The sequence below is a fragment of the Carica papaya genome, chromosome 8 (genome assembly GCF_054855325.1).
Source record: "Carica papaya isolate Zhongbai chromosome 8, ASM5485532v1, whole genome shotgun sequence".
Lineage (NCBI taxonomy): Eukaryota > Viridiplantae > Streptophyta > Magnoliopsida > Brassicales > Caricaceae > Carica > Carica papaya.
In genome coordinates, this window is record NC_142316.1 from 19,413,393 (window position 1) to 19,431,655 (window position 18,263).

The window sequence follows — 18,263 nt, forward strand, 5'->3', positions numbered from 1 at the left end:
TTCTATTAGAACTCCGCAAGTTAAAGGTTCTTGGGCGAGAGTAGCACTAGGATGGGTGACTTCCTATGAAGTCCTTATATTTTACCTATTTTCTTAGGAAGTCCTCGTGTTGCACCCATTTTTTTGCAGATGATTCTTTCGACGATACGCGCGACTTGAATTATGGCCCTCAGGTTTATTCGCAAATGTGAGTCACGGCACCGTAGAATTTTACTTGATATTAGAACGAGAACGGGAGGTGCAGTGCGCACGCACAAGGAAACAAATGACGGGAGAGGGGAAGAAAGGGGAATGAGTTTATGTATTTGCAGCGCAAAATTAAACAGGTGCGATCATACCAGCATTAATGCACTGGATCCCATCAGAACTCCGCAGTTAAGTGTGCTTGGGCGAGAGTAGTACTCGGATGGGTGACCTCTTGGGAAGTCCTCGTGTCGCACAAATTTTTTTTTAGACGGGTCGTTCGACGTTACGCGCGACTGGAACTAGGGTCCGCTGGTTTATACGCAAATGTGAGTCAAGAAGCAGGGGCATTTTAATCGATATTAGAACGAGAATGAGAGGTGCAGAGTGAACGCACAAGGAAACAATTGATGGGAGGGGAAGGGAAGGTGAAGGAGTGTATGTATTTTCAGCACGAAATGAAACAGGTGCGATCATACCAGCACTAATGCAACGGATTCTATCAGAACTCCGTAGGTAAGGGTGCTTGGGCGAAAGTAGTACTTGCAAGGGTTACCTCCTGCGAAGTCCTTATATTTCACCCATTTTCTTGTGAAGTCCTCGTGTTGCACACATTTTTTTACAGATGATTCTTTCGACGTTATGCGCGACTTGAATTATGGTCCTCAGGTTTATTCGCAAATGTGAGTCACGGCGCTGTAGCATTTTACTTGATATTAGAACGATAACGGGAGGTGCAGTGCGCACGCACAAGGAAACAAATGACGGGAGGGGGGATGGAGGGAGAAAAAGTGTATGTATTTTCAGCGCAGAATGAAACATGAGCAATCATACCAGCTCCAATGCAACGGATTCTATCAGAACTCCGCAAGTTAAGGGTGCATGGGCGAGAGTAGCACTAGGATGGGTGACCTCCTGCGAAGTCCTTATATTTCACCCATTTTCTTAGGAAGTCATCTTGTTGCACCCATTTTTTGACAAATAATTCTTTCGACGATATGCGCGAGTTGAATTATGGTCCTTAGGTTTATTCGCAAATGTGAGTCACGGCACCGTAGCATTTTTCTTGATATTAGAACGAGCACGGGAGGTGCAGTGTGCACGCACAAGGAAACAAATGACGGGAGGGGGAAGAAAGGAGAAGGAGTTTATGTATTTGCGGCGCGAAATTAAACGGGTGCGATCATACCAGCACTAATGCACCGGATCCCATCAGAACTCCGCAGTTAAGTTTGCTTGGGCGAGAGTAGTACTCGGATGGGTGACCTCCTGGGAAGTCCTCGTGTCGCACCAATTTTTTTTCAGACGGGTCGTTCGACGTTATGCGCGACTGGAACTGGGGGCCCGCTGGTTTATACGCAAATGTGAGTCAAGAAAAAGAGGCATTTTAATCGATATTAGAACGAGAAGGAGAGGTGTAGTGTGAACGCACAAGGAAACAATTGATGGGAGGGGGAGGGAAGGAGAAGGAGTGTATGTATTTTCAGCACGAAATGAAACAAGTGCGATCATACCAGCACTAATGCAACGGATTCTATCAGAGCCCCGTAGGTAAGGGTGCTTGGGTGAAAGTAGTACTAGCAAGGGTTACCTCCTGCGAAGTCCTTATATTTCACCCATTTTCTTGTGAAGTCCTCGTATTGCACTCATTTTTTTGCAGATGATTCTTTCGACGTTACGCGCGACTTGAATTATGGTCCTCAAGTTTATTCGCAAATTTGAGTCACGACACCGTAGTATTTTACTTGACATTAGAACGAGCACGGGAGGTGCAGTGCGCACGCACAAGGAAACAAATGACGGGAGGGAGAAGAAAGGAGAAGGAGTTTATGTATTTGCAGCGCGAAATTAAACGGGTGCGATCATACCAGCACTAATGCACCGGATCCCATCCGAACTCCGCAGTTAAGTGTGCTTGGGCGAGAGTAGTACTCGGATGGGTGACCTCCTGGGAAGTCCTTGTGTTGCACAAATTTTTTTTCAGACGGGTCGTTCGACGTTACGCGCGACTGGAACTATGGTCCGCTGGTTTATACGCAAATGTCAGTCAAGAATCAGGGTTATTTTAATCGATATTAGAACGAGAAGGAGAGGTGCAGTGTGAACGCACAAGGAAACAAATGATGGGAGGGGGGGAGGGAAGAAGGAGTGTATGTATTTTCAGCACGAAATGAAACAGGTGCGATTATACTAGCACTAATGCATCGGATTCTATCAGAACTCCATAGGTAAGGGTGCTTGGGCGAGAGTAGTACTAGCATGGGTTACCTCCTGCGAAGTCCTTATATTTCACCCATTTTCTTGTGAAGTCCTCGTGTTGCACCCATCTTTTTGTAGATGATTCTTTCGACGTTACACGCGACTTGATTTATGGTCTGCAGGTTTATTCGCAAATGTGAGTCACGGCGCCGTGGCATTTTACTTGATATTAGAACGACTACGGGAGGTGCAGTTCGCACGCACAAGGAAACAAATGACGGGATGGGGAAGAAAAGAGAAGGAGTTTATGTATTTGCAGCGCAAAATTAAACAGGTGTGATTATACCAGCACTAATGCACTGGATCCCATCAGAACTCTGCCGTTAAGCGTGCTTGGGAGAAAATAGTTCTCGGATGGGTGACCTCTTGGGAAGTCCTCGTATCGCAACAATTTTTTTTTAGATGGGTCGTTCGACGTTACGCGCGACTGGAACTATGGTCCGCTTGTTTATACGCAAATGTGAGTCATGAATCAGGGACTTTTTAATCGATATTAGAACGAGAAGGAGAGGTGCAGTGTGAACGCACAAGGAAACAAAAGATGGGAGGGGAGGAGGGAAGAAGGAGTGTTTGTATTTTCAGCACGAAATGAAACAGGTGCGGTCACACCAGCACAAATGCACCAGATCCCATCAGAACTCCGCAGTTAAGTGTGCTTTGGCGAAAGTAGTACAATGATGGGTTACCTCCTCGGAAGTTCTGGTGTTGCACCCATTTTCTTTTTTTCAGATGTGCCGTTCGACGTTACGCGCGACTTTAATTATGGTTCGCAGATTTATTCGCAAATGTGAGTCACGGCGCCGTGGCATTTTACTTGATATTTGAACGAGAACGAGAGGTGCAGTGCGCACGCACAAGGAAACAAATGAAGGGAGTGGGAAGAAAGGAGAAGGAGTTTATGTATTTGCAGTGCGAAATTAAACATGTGCGATCATACCAGTACTAGTGCACCGGATCCCATCAAAACTTCGCAGTTAAGTGTGCTTGGGAGAGAGCATTACTCGGATGGGTGACATCTTGAGAAGTCCTCGTGTCGCACTAATTTTTTTCCAGACGGGTCGTTCGACGTTACTCGTGACTGGAACTAGGGTCCGCTGGTTTATACGCAAATGTGAGTCAAGAAGCAGGGGCATTTTAATCGATATTAAAACGAGAATGAGAGATGCAGAGTGCACGCACAAGGAAACAATTGATGGGAGGGGGAGGGAAGGAGAAGGAGTGCATGTATTTTCAGCACGAAATGAAACAGGTGCGATCATACCAGCACTAATGCAACGGATTCTATCAGAACTCCGTAGGTAAGGGTGCTTGGGCGAGAGTAGTACTAGCATGGGTTACCTCCTGGGAAGTCCTTATATTTCACCCATTTTCTTGTGAAGTCCTCGTGTTGCACCCATCTTCTTTTTTTCAGATGTGCCGTTCGACGTTACGCGCGACTTTAATTATGGTCCGCCGATTTATTCGCAAATGAGAGTCACGGCACCGTGGCATTTTACTTGATATTTGAACGAGAACGAGAGGTGCAGTGCGCACGCACAAGAAAACAAATGACGGGAGGGGGAAGAAAGGAGAAGGAGTTTATGTATTTGCAGCGTTGAATTAAACGGGTGCGATCATACCAGCACTAATGCACCGGATCCCATCAGAACTCCACAGTTATGTGTGCTTGGGCGAGAGTAGTACTCGGATGGGTGACCTCCTGGGAAGTCCATGTGTCGCACCAATTTTTTTTCAGACGGGTCGTTCGACATTACGCACGACTGGAACTAGGGTCCGCTGGTTTATACGCAAATGTGAGTCAAGAAGCAGAGGCATTTTAATCAATATTAGAACGAGAAGGAGAGATGCAGAGTGCACGCACAAGGAAACAAATGACGGGAGGGGGGATGGAGGGAGAAAAAGTATATGTATTTGCAGCGCATAATGAAACATGAGCGATCATACCAGCACCAATGCAACGGATTCTATCAGAACTCCGCAAGTTAAGGGTGCTTGGGCGAGAGTAGCACTAGGATGGGTGACCTCCTGCGTAGTCCTTATATTTCACCAATTTTCTTAGGAAGTCCTCGTGTTGCACCCATTTTTTTGCAGATGATTGTTTCGACGATACGCGCGACTTGAATTATAGTCCTCAGGATTATTCGCAAATGTGAGTCACGGCACCGTAGCATTTTACTTGATATTAGAACGAGCACGGAAGGTGCAGTGCGCACGCACAAGGAAACAAATGACGGGAGGGGGAAGAAAGGAGAATGAGTTTATGTATTTGCAGCTCGAAATTAAACGGGTGCGATCATACCAGCATTAATGCACCGGATCCCATCAGAACTTCGCAGTTAAGTGTGCTTGGGCGAGAGTAGTACTCTCATGGGTGACCTCCTGGGAAATCCTCGTGTCGCACTAATTTTTTTTAAGACGGGTCGTTCGACGTTACGCGCGACTGGAAATGGGGTCCGCTGGTTTATACGCAATTGTGAGTCAAGAAGCAGGGGCATTTTAATCGATATTAGAACGAGATGGAGAGGTGCAGTGTGAACACACAAGGAAACAATTGATGGGAGGGGGAGGGAAGGAGAAGGAGTGTATGTATTTTCAGCACGAAATGAAACAGGTGCGATCATACCAGCACTAATGCAACGGATTCTATCAGAACTCCGTAGGTAAGGGTGCTTGGGCGAGAGTAGTACTAGCATGGGTTACCTCCTGCGAAGTCCCTATATTTCACCCATTTTCTTGTGAAGTCCTCGTGTTGCACCCATCTTCTTTTTTTCAGATGTGCCGTTCGACGTTACCCGCGACTTTAATTATGGTCCGCATATTTATTCGCAAATGAGAGTCACGGCACCATGGCATTTTACTTGATATTTGAACGAGAACGAGAGGTGCAGTGCACACGCACAAGGAAACAAATGACGGGAGGGGGAAGAAAGGAGAAGGAGTTTATGTATTTGCAGCGTTGAATTAAACGGGTGCGATCATACCAGCACTAATGCACCGGATCCCATCAGAACTCCGCAGTTATGTGTGCTTGGGCGAAAGTAGTACTCGGATGGGTGACCTCCTGGGAAGTCCTCGTGTCGCACCAATTTTTTTTCAGACGGGTCGTTCGATGTTACGCGCGACTGGAACTAGGGTCCGCTGGTTTATACGCAAATGTGAGTAAAGAAGCAGGGGCATTTTAATCGATATTAGAATGAGAAGGGGAGAAGCAGAGTGGACGCACAAGGAAACAAATGACGGGAGGGGGGATGGAGGGAGAAAAAGTGTATGTATTTGCAGCGCATAATGAAACATGAGCAATCATACCAGCACCAACGCAACGGATTCTATCAGAACTCCGCAAGTTAAGGGTGCTTGGGCGATAGTAGCACTAGGATGGGTGACCTCCTGCGTAGTCCTTATATTTCACCCATTTTCTTAGGAAGTCCTCGTGTTGCACCCATTTTTTTGCAGATGATTCTTTCGACGATACGCGCGACTTGAATTATGGTCCTCAGGTTTATTCGCAAATGTGAGTCACAGCACCGTAGCATTTTACTTGATATTAGAACGAGCACGAGAGGTGTAGTGCGCGCGCACAAGGAAACAAATGACGGGAGACGGAAGAAAGGAGAAGGAGTTTATGTATTTGCAGCGTGGAATTAAACGGGTGAGATCATACCAGCACAAATGCACCGGATCTCATCAGAACTCCGCAGTTAAGTGTGCTTTGGCGAAAGTAGTACAATGATGGGTTACCTCCTGGGAAGTTCTCGTGTTACACCCATTTTCTTTTTTTCAGATGTGCCGTTCGACGTTACGCACGACTTTAATTATGGTCCGCAGATTTATTCGTAAATTTAAGTCACGGCGCCGTGGCATTTTACTTGATATTTAAACGAGAACGAGAGGTGCAGTGCGTACGCACAAGGAAACAAATGACGGGAGGGGGAAGATAGGAGAAGGAGTTTATGTATTTGCTGCGCAAAATTAAACAGGTGCGATCATACCAGCACAAATGCAGCGGATCCCATCAGAACTCCACAGTTAAGTGTGCTTGGGCGAGAGTAGTACTCGGATGGGTGACCTCTTGACAGGCCTCGTGTCGCACTAATTTTTTTTTTCAGACGGGTTGTTCGACGTTACGCGCGACTGGAACTAGGGTCCACTAGTTTATACGCAAATGTGAGTCAAGAAGCAGGGGTATTTTAATCGATATTAGAACGAGAAGGAGAGAAGCAGTGTGCACGCACAAGGAAACAAATGACGGGAGGGGGGATGGAGGGAGAAAAAGTGTATGTATTTGCAGCGCAGAATGAAACATGAGCAATCATACCAGCACCAATGCAACGGATTCTATCAGAACTCTGCAAGTTAAAGGTGCTTGGGCGAGTGTAGCACTAGGATGGGTGACCTCCTGCAAAGTCCTTATAATTCACCCATTTTCTTAGGAAGTTCTCGTGTTGCACCCATTTTTTTGCAGATGATTCTTTCGACGATACGCGCGACTTGAATTATGGTCCTCAGGTTTATTCGCAAATGTGAGTCACGGCACCGTAGCATTTTACTTGATATTAGAACGAGCACGGGAGGTGCAGTGCGCACGCACAAGGAAATAAATGACGGGAGGAGGAAGAAAGGGAAAGGAGTTTATGTATTTGCAGCGCGGAATTAACCGGGTGCGATCATACCAACACTAATGCACCGGATCCAATCAGAACTCCGCAGTTAAGTGTGCTTGGGCGAGAGTAGTACTCGGATAGGTGACCTCCTGGGAAGTCCTCGTGTCGCAACAATTTTTTTTCAGACGGGTCGTTCGACGTTACGCGCGACTGGAACTAGGGTCCGCTGGTTTATACGCAAATGTGAGTCAAGAAGCAGGGGCATTTTAATCGATATTATAACGAGAATGAGAGGTAGTGTGTGAACGCACAAGGAAACAAATGACGGGAGGGGGAAGAAAGTAGAAGGAGTGTATGTATTTGCAGCGTGAAATTAACAGGTGCGATCATACCAGCACTAAAGCTCCGGATCCCATCAGAACTCCGCAGTTAAGTGTGCTTGGGCGGGAGTAGTACTCGAAAGGGTGACCACTTGGGAAGCCCTCGTGTTGCACCAATTTTTTTTTCAGATGGGTTGTTCGACGTTACGCGCGAATGGAATTATAAACCGCTGGTTCATTTGCAAAGGTGAGTCACGGTGCCGGGGCATATTACTTGATATTAGATCGAGAAAGAAAGATGCAGAGTGCACGCACAAGGAAACAAATGATCGGAGGGGGGATGGGAGGAGAAAGAGTGTATGTATTTGCAGTGCAGAATGAAACATGAGGGATCATACCAGCACTAATGCAACGGATTCTATCAGAACTCCGCAGTTAAGGGTGCTTGGGCGAGAAAAGTACTCGGATGGGTGACCTCCTGCGAAGTCCTTATATTTCACCCATTTTCTTGGGAGGTCCTCGTGTTGCACCCATCTTTTTGCAGATGATTCTTTCGAAGTTACGCGCGACTTGATTTATGGTCCGCAGGTTTATTCGCAAATGTGAGTCACGGCACCATGGTATTTTAATTGATATTAGAACGAGCACGGGAGGTGCAATGCGCACGCACAAGGAAACAAATGACGGGAGGGGGAAGAAAGGAGAAGGAGTTTATGTATTTGCAGCGCGGAATTAAACGGGTGCGATCATACCAGCACTAATGCACTGGATCCCATCAGAAATCTACAGTTAAGTGTGCTTGGGCGAGAGTAGTTCTCGGATTGGTGACCACCTGGGAAGTCCTCGTGTCGCACCAATTTTTTTTCAGACGGGTCGTTCGACGTTACGCGCGACTGAAACTATGGTCCGCTGGTTTATACGCAAATGTGAGTCAAGAATCAGGGGCATTTTAATCGATATTAGAACGAGAAGGAGAGGTGCAGTGTGAACGCACAAGGAAACAAATGATGGGAGGGGGGGAGGGAAGAAGGAGTGTATGTATTTTCAGCACGAAATTAAACAGGTGCGGTCACACTAGCACAAATGCACCGGATCCCATCAGAACTCCGCAGTTAAGTGTGCTTTGGCGAAAGTAGTACAATGATGGGTTACCTCCTGGGAAGTTCTCGTGTTGCACCCATTTTTTTTTTTCAGATGTGTCGTTCGACGTTACGCGCGACTTGAATTATGGTCCGCAGATTTATTCGCAAATGTGAGTCACGGCGCCGTGGCATTTTACTTGATATTTGAACAAGAACAAGAGGTGCAGTGCGCACGCACAAGGAAATAAATGACGGGAGGGCGAAGAAAGGAGAAGGAGTGTATGTATATGCAGCGCGAAATGAAACAGGTGCGATCATACCAGCACTAATGCAACGGATTCTATCAGAACTCCGTAGGTAAAGGTGCTTCGGCGAGAGTAGTACTAGCATGGGTTACCTCCTGCGAAGTCCTTATATTTCACCCATTTTCTTGTGAAGTCCTCGTGTTGTACCCATTTTTTTGCAGATGATTCTTTCGACGTAACGCGCGACTTGAATTATGGTCCTATGGTTTATTCGTAGATGTGAGTCATGGCGCTGTAGTATTTTACTTGATATTAGAACGAGAACGGGAGGTGTAGTGCGCACGCACAAGTAAACAAATGATGGGAGGGGGAAGAAAGGGGAATGAGTTTATGTATTTGCAGCGCGGAATTAAATGGGTGCGATAATACCAGCACTAATGCACCGGATCCCGTCAGAACTCCGCAGTTAAGTGTGCTTGGGCGAGAGTAGTACTCATATGGGTGACCTCCTGGTAAGTCCTCGTGTCGCACCAATTTTTTTTTAGACGGGTCGTTCGACGTTACGCGTGACTGGAACTAGGGTCCGCTGGTTTATCTGCAAATGTGAGTCAAGAAGCAGGGGCATTTTAATCGATATTAGAACGAGAAGGAGAGGTGCAGTGTGAATGCACAAGGAAACAATTGATGGGAGGGGGAGGGAAGGAGAAGGAGTGTATGTATTTTCAGCACGAAATGAAACAGGTGCGATCATACCAGCACTAATGCAACGGATTCTATCAGAACTCCGTAGGCAAGATTGCTTGGGCGAGAGTAGTACTAGCATGGGTTACCTCCTGCGAAGTCCTTATATTTCACCCATTTTCTTGTGAAGTCCTCGTGTTGCACCCATTTTTTTGCAGATGATTCTTTCGACGTTACGCGCGACTTGAATTATGGTCCTCAGGTTTATTCGCAAATGTGAGTCACGGCGCGGTAGCATTTTACTTGATATTAGAACGAGAACGGGAGGTGCAGTGCGCACGCACAAGGAAACAAATGACGGGAGGGGTAGAAAGGGGAATGAGTTTATGTATTTGCAGCGCAAAATTAAACAGGTTCGATCATACCAGCACTAATGTACCGGATATTATCAGAACTCCGCAGTGAAGTGTGCTTGGGCGAGATTAGTACTCGGATGGGTGACCTCCTGGGAAGGCCTCGTGTCGCACCAATTTTTTTTCAGACAGGTCGTTCGACGTTACGCGCGTCTGGAACTAGGGTCCGCTGGTTTATACGCAAATATAAGTCAAGAAGCAGGGGCATTTTAATCGATATTAGAACGAGAATGAGAGGTAAAATGTGAACGCACAAGGAAACAAATGACGGGAGGGGGAAGAAAGGAGAAGGAGTGTATGTATTTGCAGCGCAAAATTAAACAGGTGCGATCATACCAGCACTAAAGCTCCGGATCCCATCAGAACTCCGCAGTTAAGTGTGCTTGGGCGAGAGTAGTACTCGGATGGGTGACAACTTGGGAAGCCCTCGTGTTGCACCAATTTTTTTTTGGATGGATTGTTCGACGTTACGCGCGAATGGAATTATAAGCCGTTGGTTCATTTGCAAAGGTGAGTCACGTTGCCGGGGCATATTACTTGATATTAGAACGAGAAAGAGAGATGCAGAGGGCACGCACAAGGAAACAAATGATGGGAGGGGGGATGGAAGGAGAAAGAGTGTATGTATTTGTAGTGCAGAATGAAACATGAGGGATCATACCAGCACTAATGCAACGGATTCTATCAGAACTCCGCAGTTAAGGGTGCTTGGGCGAGAAAAGTACTCGGATGGGTAACCTCCTGCGAAGTCCTTATATTTCACCCATTTTCTTGGCAGGTCCTCGTGTTGCACCCATCTTTTTGCAGATGATTCTTTCGACGTTACGCGCGACTTGATTTATGGTCCGCAGATTTATTCTCAAATGTGAGTCACGGCGCCGTGACATTTTACTTGATATTAGAACGAGTACAGGAGGTGCATTGCGCACGCACAAGGAAACAAATGACGGGATGAGGAAGAAAAAAGAATGAGTGTATGTATTTGAAGCGCAAAGTTAAACAAGTGGCATCATACCAGCACTACTGCACTGGATCCCATCAAAACTCTGCAGTTAAGTGTGCTTGGGCGAGAGTAGCACTCGGATGGGTGACCTCTTGGGAAGTCCTCGTATCGCAACAAGTTTTTTTCAGATGGGTCGTTCGACGTTACGCGCGACTGGAACTATGGTCCGCTGGTTTATACGCAAATGTGAGTCAAGAATCAGGGGCATTTTCATCGATATTAGAACGAGAAGGAGAGGTGCAGTGTGAATGCACAAGGAAAAAAATGATCGGAGGGGGGAGGGAAGAAGGAGTGTATGTATTTTTCGCACGAAATTAAATAGGTGCGGTCACACCAGCACAAATGCACCGGATCCCATCAGAACTCCGCAGTTAAGTGTGCTTTGGCGAAAATAGTACAATGATGGGTTACCTCCAGGGAAGTTCTCGTGTTGCACCCATTTTCTTTTTTTCAGATGTGCCGTTCGACGTTACGCGCGATTTTAATTATGGTTCTTAGATTTATTCGCAAATGTGAGTCACGGCGCCGTGGCATTTTACTTGATATTTGAACGAGAACGAGAGGTGCAGTGTGAATGCACAAGGAAACAATTGGTGGGATGGGGAGGGAAGGAGAATGAGTGTATGTATTTTCAGCGCGAAATGAAACAGGTGCGATCATACCACACTAATGCAATGGATTCTATCAGAACTCTGTAGGTAAAGGTGCTTGGGCGAGAGTAGTACTAGCATGGGTTACCTCCTTCTAAGTCCTTATATTTCACCCATTTTCTTGTGAAGTCCTCGTGTTACACCCATTTTTTTGCAGATGATTCTTTCGACGTTACGCGCGACTTGAATTATGGTCCTCAGGTTTATTCGCAAATGTGAGTCACGGCGCTGTAGCATTTTACTTGATTTTAGAACGAGAACGGGAGGTGCAGTGCGCACGCACAAGGAAACAAATGACGGGAGGGGGAAGAAAGGAGAATGAGTTTATGTATTTGCAGCGCGAAATTAAATAGGTGCTATCATACCAGCACTAATGCACCGGATCCCATCAAAACTCCGCAGTTAAGTGTGCATGGGTGAGATTAGTACTCGGATGGGTGACCTCCTGGGAAGTCCTCATGTCGCTCCAATTTTTTTTCAGACGGGTCGTTCGACGTTACGCGCGTCTGGAACTAGGGTCCGCTGGTTTATACGCAAATGTGAGTCAAGAAGCAGGGGCATTTTAATCGATATTAGAACGAGAAGGAGACATGAAGTGTGAACGCACAAGGAAACAAATGACAGAGGGGGAAGAAAAGAGAATGAGTGTATGTATTTGCAGCGCGGAATTAAACAGGTGCGATCATACAAGCATTAAAGCCCCGGATCCCATAAGAACTCCGCAGTTAGGTGTGCTTGGGCGAGAGTAGTACTCGGATGGGTGACCACTTGGGAAGCCCTCGTGTTACACCTTTTTTTTCTCGGATGGGTTGTTCGACGTTATGCGCGAATGGAATTATAAACTTCTGGTTCATTTACAAAGGTGAGTCACGGTGCCGGGGCATATTACTTGATATTAGAACGAGAAAAAGAGATGCAGAGTGCACGCACAAGGAAACAAATGACGGGAGGGGGGATGGGAGGAGAAATAGTGTATGTATTTGCAATGCAGAATGAAACATGAGGGATCATACCAGCACTAATGCAACGGATTCTATCAGACCTCCGCAGTTAAGGGTGCTTGGGCGAGAAAAGTACTCGGATGGGTGACCTTCTGCGAAGTCCTTATATTTCACCAATTTTCTTGGGAGGTCTTCGTGTTGAACCCATCTTTCTGCAGATGATTCTTTCGATGTTACACGCGACTTGATTTATGGTCCGCAGGTTTATATGCAAATGTGAGTCACGGCGCCGTGGCATTTTACTTGATATTAGAACGAGTACGGGAGGTGCAGTGCGCACGCACAAGGAAACAAATGACGGGAGGAGGAAGAAAAGAGAAGGAGTGTATGTATTTGAAGTGCAAAATTGAACAAGTGGCATCATGCCAGCACTAATGCACTGGATCCCATCAGAACTCTGCAGTTAAGTGTGCTTCGGCGAGAGTAGTACTCGGATGGGTGACTTCTTGGGAAGTCCTCGTATCGCAACAATTTTTTTTCAGATTGGTCGTTCGACGTTACGCGCGACTGGAACTATGGTCCGCTGGTTTATACGCAAATGTGAGTCAAGAATCATGGGCATTTTAATTGATATTCGAACGAGAAGGAGAGGTGCAGTGTGAACGCACAAGGAAACAAATGATGGGAGGGTGGGGAGGGAAGAAGGAGTGTATGTATTTTCAGCACAAAATTAAACAGGTGCTGTCACACCAGCACTAATGCACCGGATCCCATCAGAACTCCGCAGTTAAGTGTGCTTTGGCGAAAGTAGTACAATGATGGGTTAACTCCTGGGAAGTTCTCGTGTTGCACCCATTTTCTTTTTTTCAGATATGACGTTCGACGTTACGCGGGACTTTAATTATGGACCGCAGATTTATTCGCAAATGTGAGTCACGGCGCCGTGGCATTTTACTTGATATTTGAACGAGAACGAGAGGTGCAGTGCGCACGCACAAGGAAACAAATGACGGGAGGGGGAAGAAAGGAGAAGGAGTTTATGTAATTGCAGCGCGAAATTAAACAGGTGCGATCATACCAGCACTAATGCACCGGATCCCATCAGTGCTCAGTAGTTAAGTGTGCTTGGGCGAGAGTAGTACTCGGATGGGTGACCTCCTGGGAAGTTCTCGTGTCGCACTAATTTTTTTTTTAGACGGGTCATTGGACGTTACGCGCGACTGGAACTAGGGTCCCCTGGTTCATACGCAAATGTGAGTCAAGAAGCAAGGGCATTTTAATCGATATTAGAACGAGAAGGAGAGATGCAGAGTGCACGCACAAGGAAACAAATGACGGGAGGGGGGATGGAGGGAGAAAAAGTGTATGTATTTGCAGCGCAGAATGAAACATGAGCAATCATACCAGCACCAATGCAACGGATTCTATCAGAACTCCGCAAGTTAAGGGTGCTTGGGTGAGAGTAGCTCTAGGATGGGTGACCTCATGCGAAGTCCTTATATTTCACCCATTTTCTCAGGAAGTCCTCGTGTTGCACCCATTTTTTTGCAGATGATTCTTTCGACGATACGCGCGACTTAAATTATGGTCCTCAGGTTTATTCGCAAATGTGAGTCACGGCATCGTAGCATTTTACTTGATATTAGAACGAGCACGGGAGGTGCAGTGCGCACGCACAAGGAAACAAATGACAGGATGGGGAAGAAAGGAGAAGGAGTTTATGTATTTACAGCGCAAAATTAAATGGGTGCGATCATACCAGTACTGATGCACCAGATCCCATCAGAACTCCGCAGTTCAGTGTGCTTGGGCGAGAGTAGTTCTCGGATGGGTGACCTCCTGGGAAGTCCTCGTGTCGCACCAATTTTTTTTCAGACGGGTCGTTCGACGTTACGCGCGACTGGAACTGGGGTCCGCTGGTTTATACGCAATTTTGAGTCAAGAAGTAGGGGCATTTTAATTGATATTAGAACAAGAAGGAGAGGTGCAGTGTGAACGCACAAGGAAACAATTGAGAGGAGGGGGAGGGAAGGAGAAGGAGTGTATGTATTTTCAGCACGAAATGAAAAAGGTGCGATCTTACCAGCACTAATGCACCTTATCCCATCAGAACTCCGCAGTTAAGTGTGCTTGGGCGTGAGTAGTACTCGGATGGGTGACCTCCTGGGAAGTCCTCGTGTCGCACCAATTTTTTTTCAGACGGGTCGTTCGACGTTACGCGCGACTGGAACTATGTTCCGCTGGTTTATACGCAAATGTGAGTCAAGAAGCAAGGGAATTTTAATCGATATTAGAACGAGAATGAGAGGTGCAGAGTGAACGCACAAGGAAACAAATGATGGCAGGGGGGAGGGAAGAAGGAGTGTATGTATTTTCAGCACGAAATTAAACAGGTGCGGTCACACCAGCACAAATGCACCGCATCCCATCAGAACTCCGCAGTTAAGTGTGCTTTTGCGAAAGTAGTACAATGATGGGTTACCTCATGGGAAGTTCTCGTGTTGCACCAATTTTCTTTTTTTCAGATGTGCCGTTCGACGTTACGCGCGACTTTAATTATGGTCCGCAGATTTATTCGCAAATGTGAGTCACGGCGCCGTGGCATTTTACGTGATATTTGAACGAGAAAGACAGGTATAGTGCGCACGCACAAGGAAACAAATGACGGGAAGGGGAAGAAAGGATAAGGAGTTTATGTATTTGCAGCGCGAAATTAAACAGGTGCGATCATACCAGCACTAATGCACCGGATCCCATCAGAACTAAGCAGTTAAGTGTGCTTGGGCGTGAGTAGTACTCGGATTGGAGACCTCCTGGGAAGTCCTCATGTCGCACTAATTTTTTTTTCAAACGGGTCGTTCGACGTTACACGCGACTGGAACTAGGGTCCACTAGTTTATACGCAATGTGAGTCAAGAAGGAGGGGCATTTTAATCGATATTAGAACGAGAAAGAGAGATGCAGAGTGGACGCACAAGGAAACAAATGACGAGAGGGGGGGTGGAGGGAGAAAAAGTGTATGTATTTGCAGCGCAGAATGAAACATGAGGAATCATACCAGCACCAATGCAACGGATTCTATCAGAACTCCGCAAGTTAAGGGTGCATGGGCGAGAGTAGCACTAAGATGGGTGACCTCCTGCGAAGTCCTTATATTACACCCATTTTCTTAGGAAGTCCTCGTGTTGCACCCATTTTTTTGCAGATGATTCTTTCGACGATACGCGCGACTTGAATTATGGTCCTTAGGTTTATTCGCAAATGTGAGTGACGGCACCGTAGCATTTTACTTGATATTAGAACGAGCACGGGAGGTACAGTGCGCACGCACAAGGAAACAAATGACGGGAGGGGGAAGAAAGGAGAAGAAGTTTATGTATTTGCAGCGCGAAATTAAACAGGTGCGATCATACCAGCACTAAAGCTCCGGATCCCATCAGAACTCTGCAGTTAAGTGTGCTTGGGCGAGAGTAGTACTCGAATGGGTGACCACTTGGGAAGCCCTCGTTTTGCACCCGTCTTTATGCAGATGATTCTTTCGACGTTATGCGCGACTTGATTTATGGTCCGCAGGTTTATTCGCAAATGTGAGTCACGGCGCCGTGGCATTTTACTTGATATTAGAACGAGTACGGGAGGTACAGTGCGCACGCACAAGGAAACAAATGACGGGATGAGGAAGAAAAGAAAAGGAATGTAGGTATTTGAAGCGCAAAATTAAACAAGTGGCATCATACCAGCACTAATGCACCGGATCCCATCAGAACTCTGCAGTTAAGTGTGCTTGGGAGAGAATAGTACTCGGATGGGTGACCTTTTGGGAAGTCCACGTATCGCGACAATTTTTTTTCAGACGGGTCGTTCTACGTTACGCGCGACTAGAACTATGGTCCGCTGGTTTATACGCAAATGTGAGTCAAGAATCAGGGGCATTTTAATCGATATTAGAACGAGAAGGAGAGGTGCAGTGTGAACGCACAAGGAAACAAATGATGGGAGGGGGAGAGGGAAGAAGGAGTGTATGTATTTTCAGCACGAAATTAAACAGGTGCGGTCACACCAGCACATATGAACCGGATCCCATCAGAACTCCGTAGTTAAGTGTGCTTTGGCGAAAGTAGTACAATGATGGGTTACCTCCTGGGAAGTTCTCGTGTTGCACCCATTTTCTTTTTTCAGATGTGCCGTTCGACGTTACGCGCGACTTTAATTATGGTCCGCAGATTTATTCGCAAATGTGAGTCATGGCGCTGTAGCATTTTACTTGATATTTGAATGAGAACAAGAGGTGCAGTGCGCACGCACAAGAAAACAAATGACGGGAGGGAGAAGAACGGAGAAGTAGTTTATGTATTTGCAGCGCAAACATAAACGGGTGCGATCAAACCAGTACTAATGCACCGGATCCCATCAGAACTCCGCAGTTAAGTGTGCTTGGGGGAGAGTAGTACTCGGATGGGTGACCTCTTGCAAAGTCCTCGTGTCGCACTAATTTTTTTTTTCAGACGGGTCGTTCGACTTTACGCGCGACTGGAACTATGGTCCACTGGTTTATACGCAAATGTGAGTCAAGAAGCAGGGGCATTTTAATCGATATTAGAACGAGAAGGAGAGATGCAGAGTGCACGCACAAGGAAACAAATGACGGGAGGGGGGATGGAGGGAGAAAAAGTTTATGTATTTGCAGCGCAGAATGAAACGTGAGCAATCATACCAGCACCAATGCAACGGATTCTATCAGAACTCCGCAAGTTAAGGGTGTTTGGGCGAGAGTAGCACTAGGATGGGTGACCTCCTGCGAAGTCCTTATATTTCACCCATTTTCTTAGGAAGTTCTCGTGTTGCACCCATTTTTTTGCAGATAATTCTTTTGACATTACGCGCGACTTGAATTATGGTCCTCAGGTTTATTCGCAAATGTGAGTCACGGCACTGTAGTATTTTACTTGATATTAGAACGAGAACGGGAGCTGTAGAGCGCATGCACAAGGAAACAAATGACCAGAGGGGGACGAAAAGGGAATGAGTTTTTGTATTTGCAGTGGGAAATTAAACAGGTCCAATCATTCCAGCAGTAATGCACCGGATCCCATCAAAACTCCGCAGTTAAGTGTGCTTGGGCGAGAGTAGTACTCGGATGGGTGACCTCTTGGGAAGTCCTCGTGTCGCGCCAATTTTTTTTCAGACGGGTCATTTGACGTTACGCGCGATTGTAACTAGGGTCCACTGGTTTATACGCAAATGTGAGTCAGGAAGCAGGGGCATTTTAATCGATATTAGAACGAGAAAGAGAGGTGCAGTGTGAACGCACAAGGAAACAATTGATGGGAGGGGGAGGGAAGGAGAAGGAGTGTATGTATTTTCTGCACGAAATAAAACAGGTGCGATCATACCAGCACTAATGCAACGGATTCTATCAGAACTCCGTAGGTAAGGGTGCTTGGGCGAGAGTAGTACTAGCATGGGTGACCACTTGGGAAGCCCTCGTGTTGCACCAATTTTTTTTCGGATGGGTTGTTCGACGTTACGCGCGATTAGAATTATAAACCGCTGGTACATTTGCAAAGGTGAGTCACGGTGCCGGGGCATATTACTTGAAATTAGAACGAGAAAGAGAGATGCATAGTGCACGCACAAGGAAACAAATGACGGGAGGGGGGATGGGAGGAGAAAGAGTGTATGTATTTGCAGTGCAGAATGAAACATGAGGGATCATACCAGCACTAATGCAACGGATTCTATCAGAACTCTGCAGTTAAGGGTGCTTGGGCGAGAAAAGTACTCGGATGGGTGACCTCCTGCGAAGTCCTTATATTTCACCCATTTTCTTGGGAGGTCCTCGTGTTACACCCATCTTTTTGTAGATGATTCTTTCGACGTTACGC

General features: G+C 46.5%; 3 non-coding genes and 30 pseudogenes across 3 annotated transcripts; all 33 read left to right on the top strand.

Moving 5' to 3' along the window:
- The first annotated feature begins 324 nt into the window (after positions 1-324).
- LOC148249389 (5S ribosomal RNA) lies at positions 325-443 on the top strand (annotated as a pseudogene).
- Positions 444-1,358: 915 nt separating this feature from the next.
- LOC148249390 (5S ribosomal RNA) lies at positions 1,359-1,477 on the top strand. The gene has a single exon (XR_015814560.1). It is a non-coding gene; the product is annotated as a 5S ribosomal RNA (ribosomal RNA).
- A 560-nt stretch (positions 1,478-2,037) lies between these two features.
- LOC148249391 (5S ribosomal RNA) lies at positions 2,038-2,156 on the top strand. The gene has a single exon (XR_015814542.1). It is a non-coding gene; the product is annotated as a 5S ribosomal RNA (ribosomal RNA).
- A 558-nt stretch (positions 2,157-2,714) lies between these two features.
- Positions 2,715-2,833, top strand: LOC148249392 (5S ribosomal RNA; annotated as a pseudogene).
- Positions 2,834-3,037: 204 nt separating this feature from the next.
- Positions 3,038-3,156, top strand: LOC148249393 (5S ribosomal RNA; annotated as a pseudogene).
- Positions 3,157-3,689: 533 nt separating this feature from the next.
- Positions 3,690-3,808, top strand: LOC148249394 (5S ribosomal RNA; annotated as a pseudogene).
- Positions 3,809-4,047: 239 nt separating this feature from the next.
- LOC148249395 (5S ribosomal RNA) lies at positions 4,048-4,166 on the top strand (annotated as a pseudogene).
- A 561-nt stretch (positions 4,167-4,727) lies between these two features.
- On the top strand, positions 4,728-4,846 carry LOC148249396 (5S ribosomal RNA; annotated as a pseudogene).
- A 563-nt stretch (positions 4,847-5,409) lies between these two features.
- On the top strand, positions 5,410-5,528 carry LOC148249397 (5S ribosomal RNA; annotated as a pseudogene).
- A 561-nt stretch (positions 5,529-6,089) lies between these two features.
- LOC148249398 (5S ribosomal RNA) lies at positions 6,090-6,208 on the top strand (annotated as a pseudogene).
- A 209-nt stretch (positions 6,209-6,417) lies between these two features.
- LOC148249399 (5S ribosomal RNA) lies at positions 6,418-6,535 on the top strand (annotated as a pseudogene).
- Positions 6,536-7,098: 563 nt separating this feature from the next.
- On the top strand, positions 7,099-7,217 carry LOC148249400 (5S ribosomal RNA; annotated as a pseudogene).
- A 204-nt stretch (positions 7,218-7,421) lies between these two features.
- LOC148249401 (5S ribosomal RNA) lies at positions 7,422-7,540 on the top strand. Its single transcript, XR_015815206.1, has one exon. It is a non-coding gene; the product is annotated as a 5S ribosomal RNA (ribosomal RNA).
- Positions 7,541-8,101: 561 nt separating this feature from the next.
- On the top strand, positions 8,102-8,220 carry LOC148249402 (5S ribosomal RNA; annotated as a pseudogene).
- Positions 8,221-8,424: 204 nt separating this feature from the next.
- On the top strand, positions 8,425-8,543 carry LOC148249403 (5S ribosomal RNA; annotated as a pseudogene).
- A 562-nt stretch (positions 8,544-9,105) lies between these two features.
- LOC148249404 (5S ribosomal RNA) lies at positions 9,106-9,224 on the top strand (annotated as a pseudogene).
- A 558-nt stretch (positions 9,225-9,782) lies between these two features.
- LOC148249405 (5S ribosomal RNA) lies at positions 9,783-9,901 on the top strand (annotated as a pseudogene).
- Positions 9,902-10,106: 205 nt separating this feature from the next.
- Positions 10,107-10,225, top strand: LOC148249406 (5S ribosomal RNA; annotated as a pseudogene).
- An 882-nt stretch (positions 10,226-11,107) lies between these two features.
- Positions 11,108-11,226, top strand: LOC148249407 (5S ribosomal RNA; annotated as a pseudogene).
- Positions 11,227-11,788: 562 nt separating this feature from the next.
- Positions 11,789-11,907, top strand: LOC148249408 (5S ribosomal RNA; annotated as a pseudogene).
- A 204-nt stretch (positions 11,908-12,111) lies between these two features.
- On the top strand, positions 12,112-12,230 carry LOC148249409 (5S ribosomal RNA; annotated as a pseudogene).
- Positions 12,231-13,114: 884 nt separating this feature from the next.
- LOC148249410 (5S ribosomal RNA) lies at positions 13,115-13,233 on the top strand (annotated as a pseudogene).
- Positions 13,234-13,442: 209 nt separating this feature from the next.
- LOC148249411 (5S ribosomal RNA) lies at positions 13,443-13,561 on the top strand (annotated as a pseudogene).
- Positions 13,562-14,123: 562 nt separating this feature from the next.
- Positions 14,124-14,242, top strand: LOC148249412 (5S ribosomal RNA; annotated as a pseudogene).
- A 205-nt stretch (positions 14,243-14,447) lies between these two features.
- On the top strand, positions 14,448-14,566 carry LOC148249413 (5S ribosomal RNA; annotated as a pseudogene).
- Positions 14,567-14,769: 203 nt separating this feature from the next.
- Positions 14,770-14,888, top strand: LOC148249414 (5S ribosomal RNA; annotated as a pseudogene).
- A 209-nt stretch (positions 14,889-15,097) lies between these two features.
- Positions 15,098-15,216, top strand: LOC148249415 (5S ribosomal RNA; annotated as a pseudogene).
- A 561-nt stretch (positions 15,217-15,777) lies between these two features.
- LOC148249416 (5S ribosomal RNA) lies at positions 15,778-15,896 on the top strand (annotated as a pseudogene).
- A 206-nt stretch (positions 15,897-16,102) lies between these two features.
- LOC148249417 (5S ribosomal RNA) lies at positions 16,103-16,220 on the top strand (annotated as a pseudogene).
- Positions 16,221-16,424: 204 nt separating this feature from the next.
- LOC148249418 (5S ribosomal RNA) lies at positions 16,425-16,543 on the top strand (annotated as a pseudogene).
- Positions 16,544-16,751: 208 nt separating this feature from the next.
- On the top strand, positions 16,752-16,870 carry LOC148249419 (5S ribosomal RNA; annotated as a pseudogene).
- Positions 16,871-17,433: 563 nt separating this feature from the next.
- On the top strand, positions 17,434-17,552 carry LOC148249420 (5S ribosomal RNA; annotated as a pseudogene).
- A 205-nt stretch (positions 17,553-17,757) lies between these two features.
- LOC148249421 (5S ribosomal RNA) lies at positions 17,758-17,876 on the top strand (annotated as a pseudogene).
- Positions 17,877-18,263: the final 387 nt, after the last annotated feature.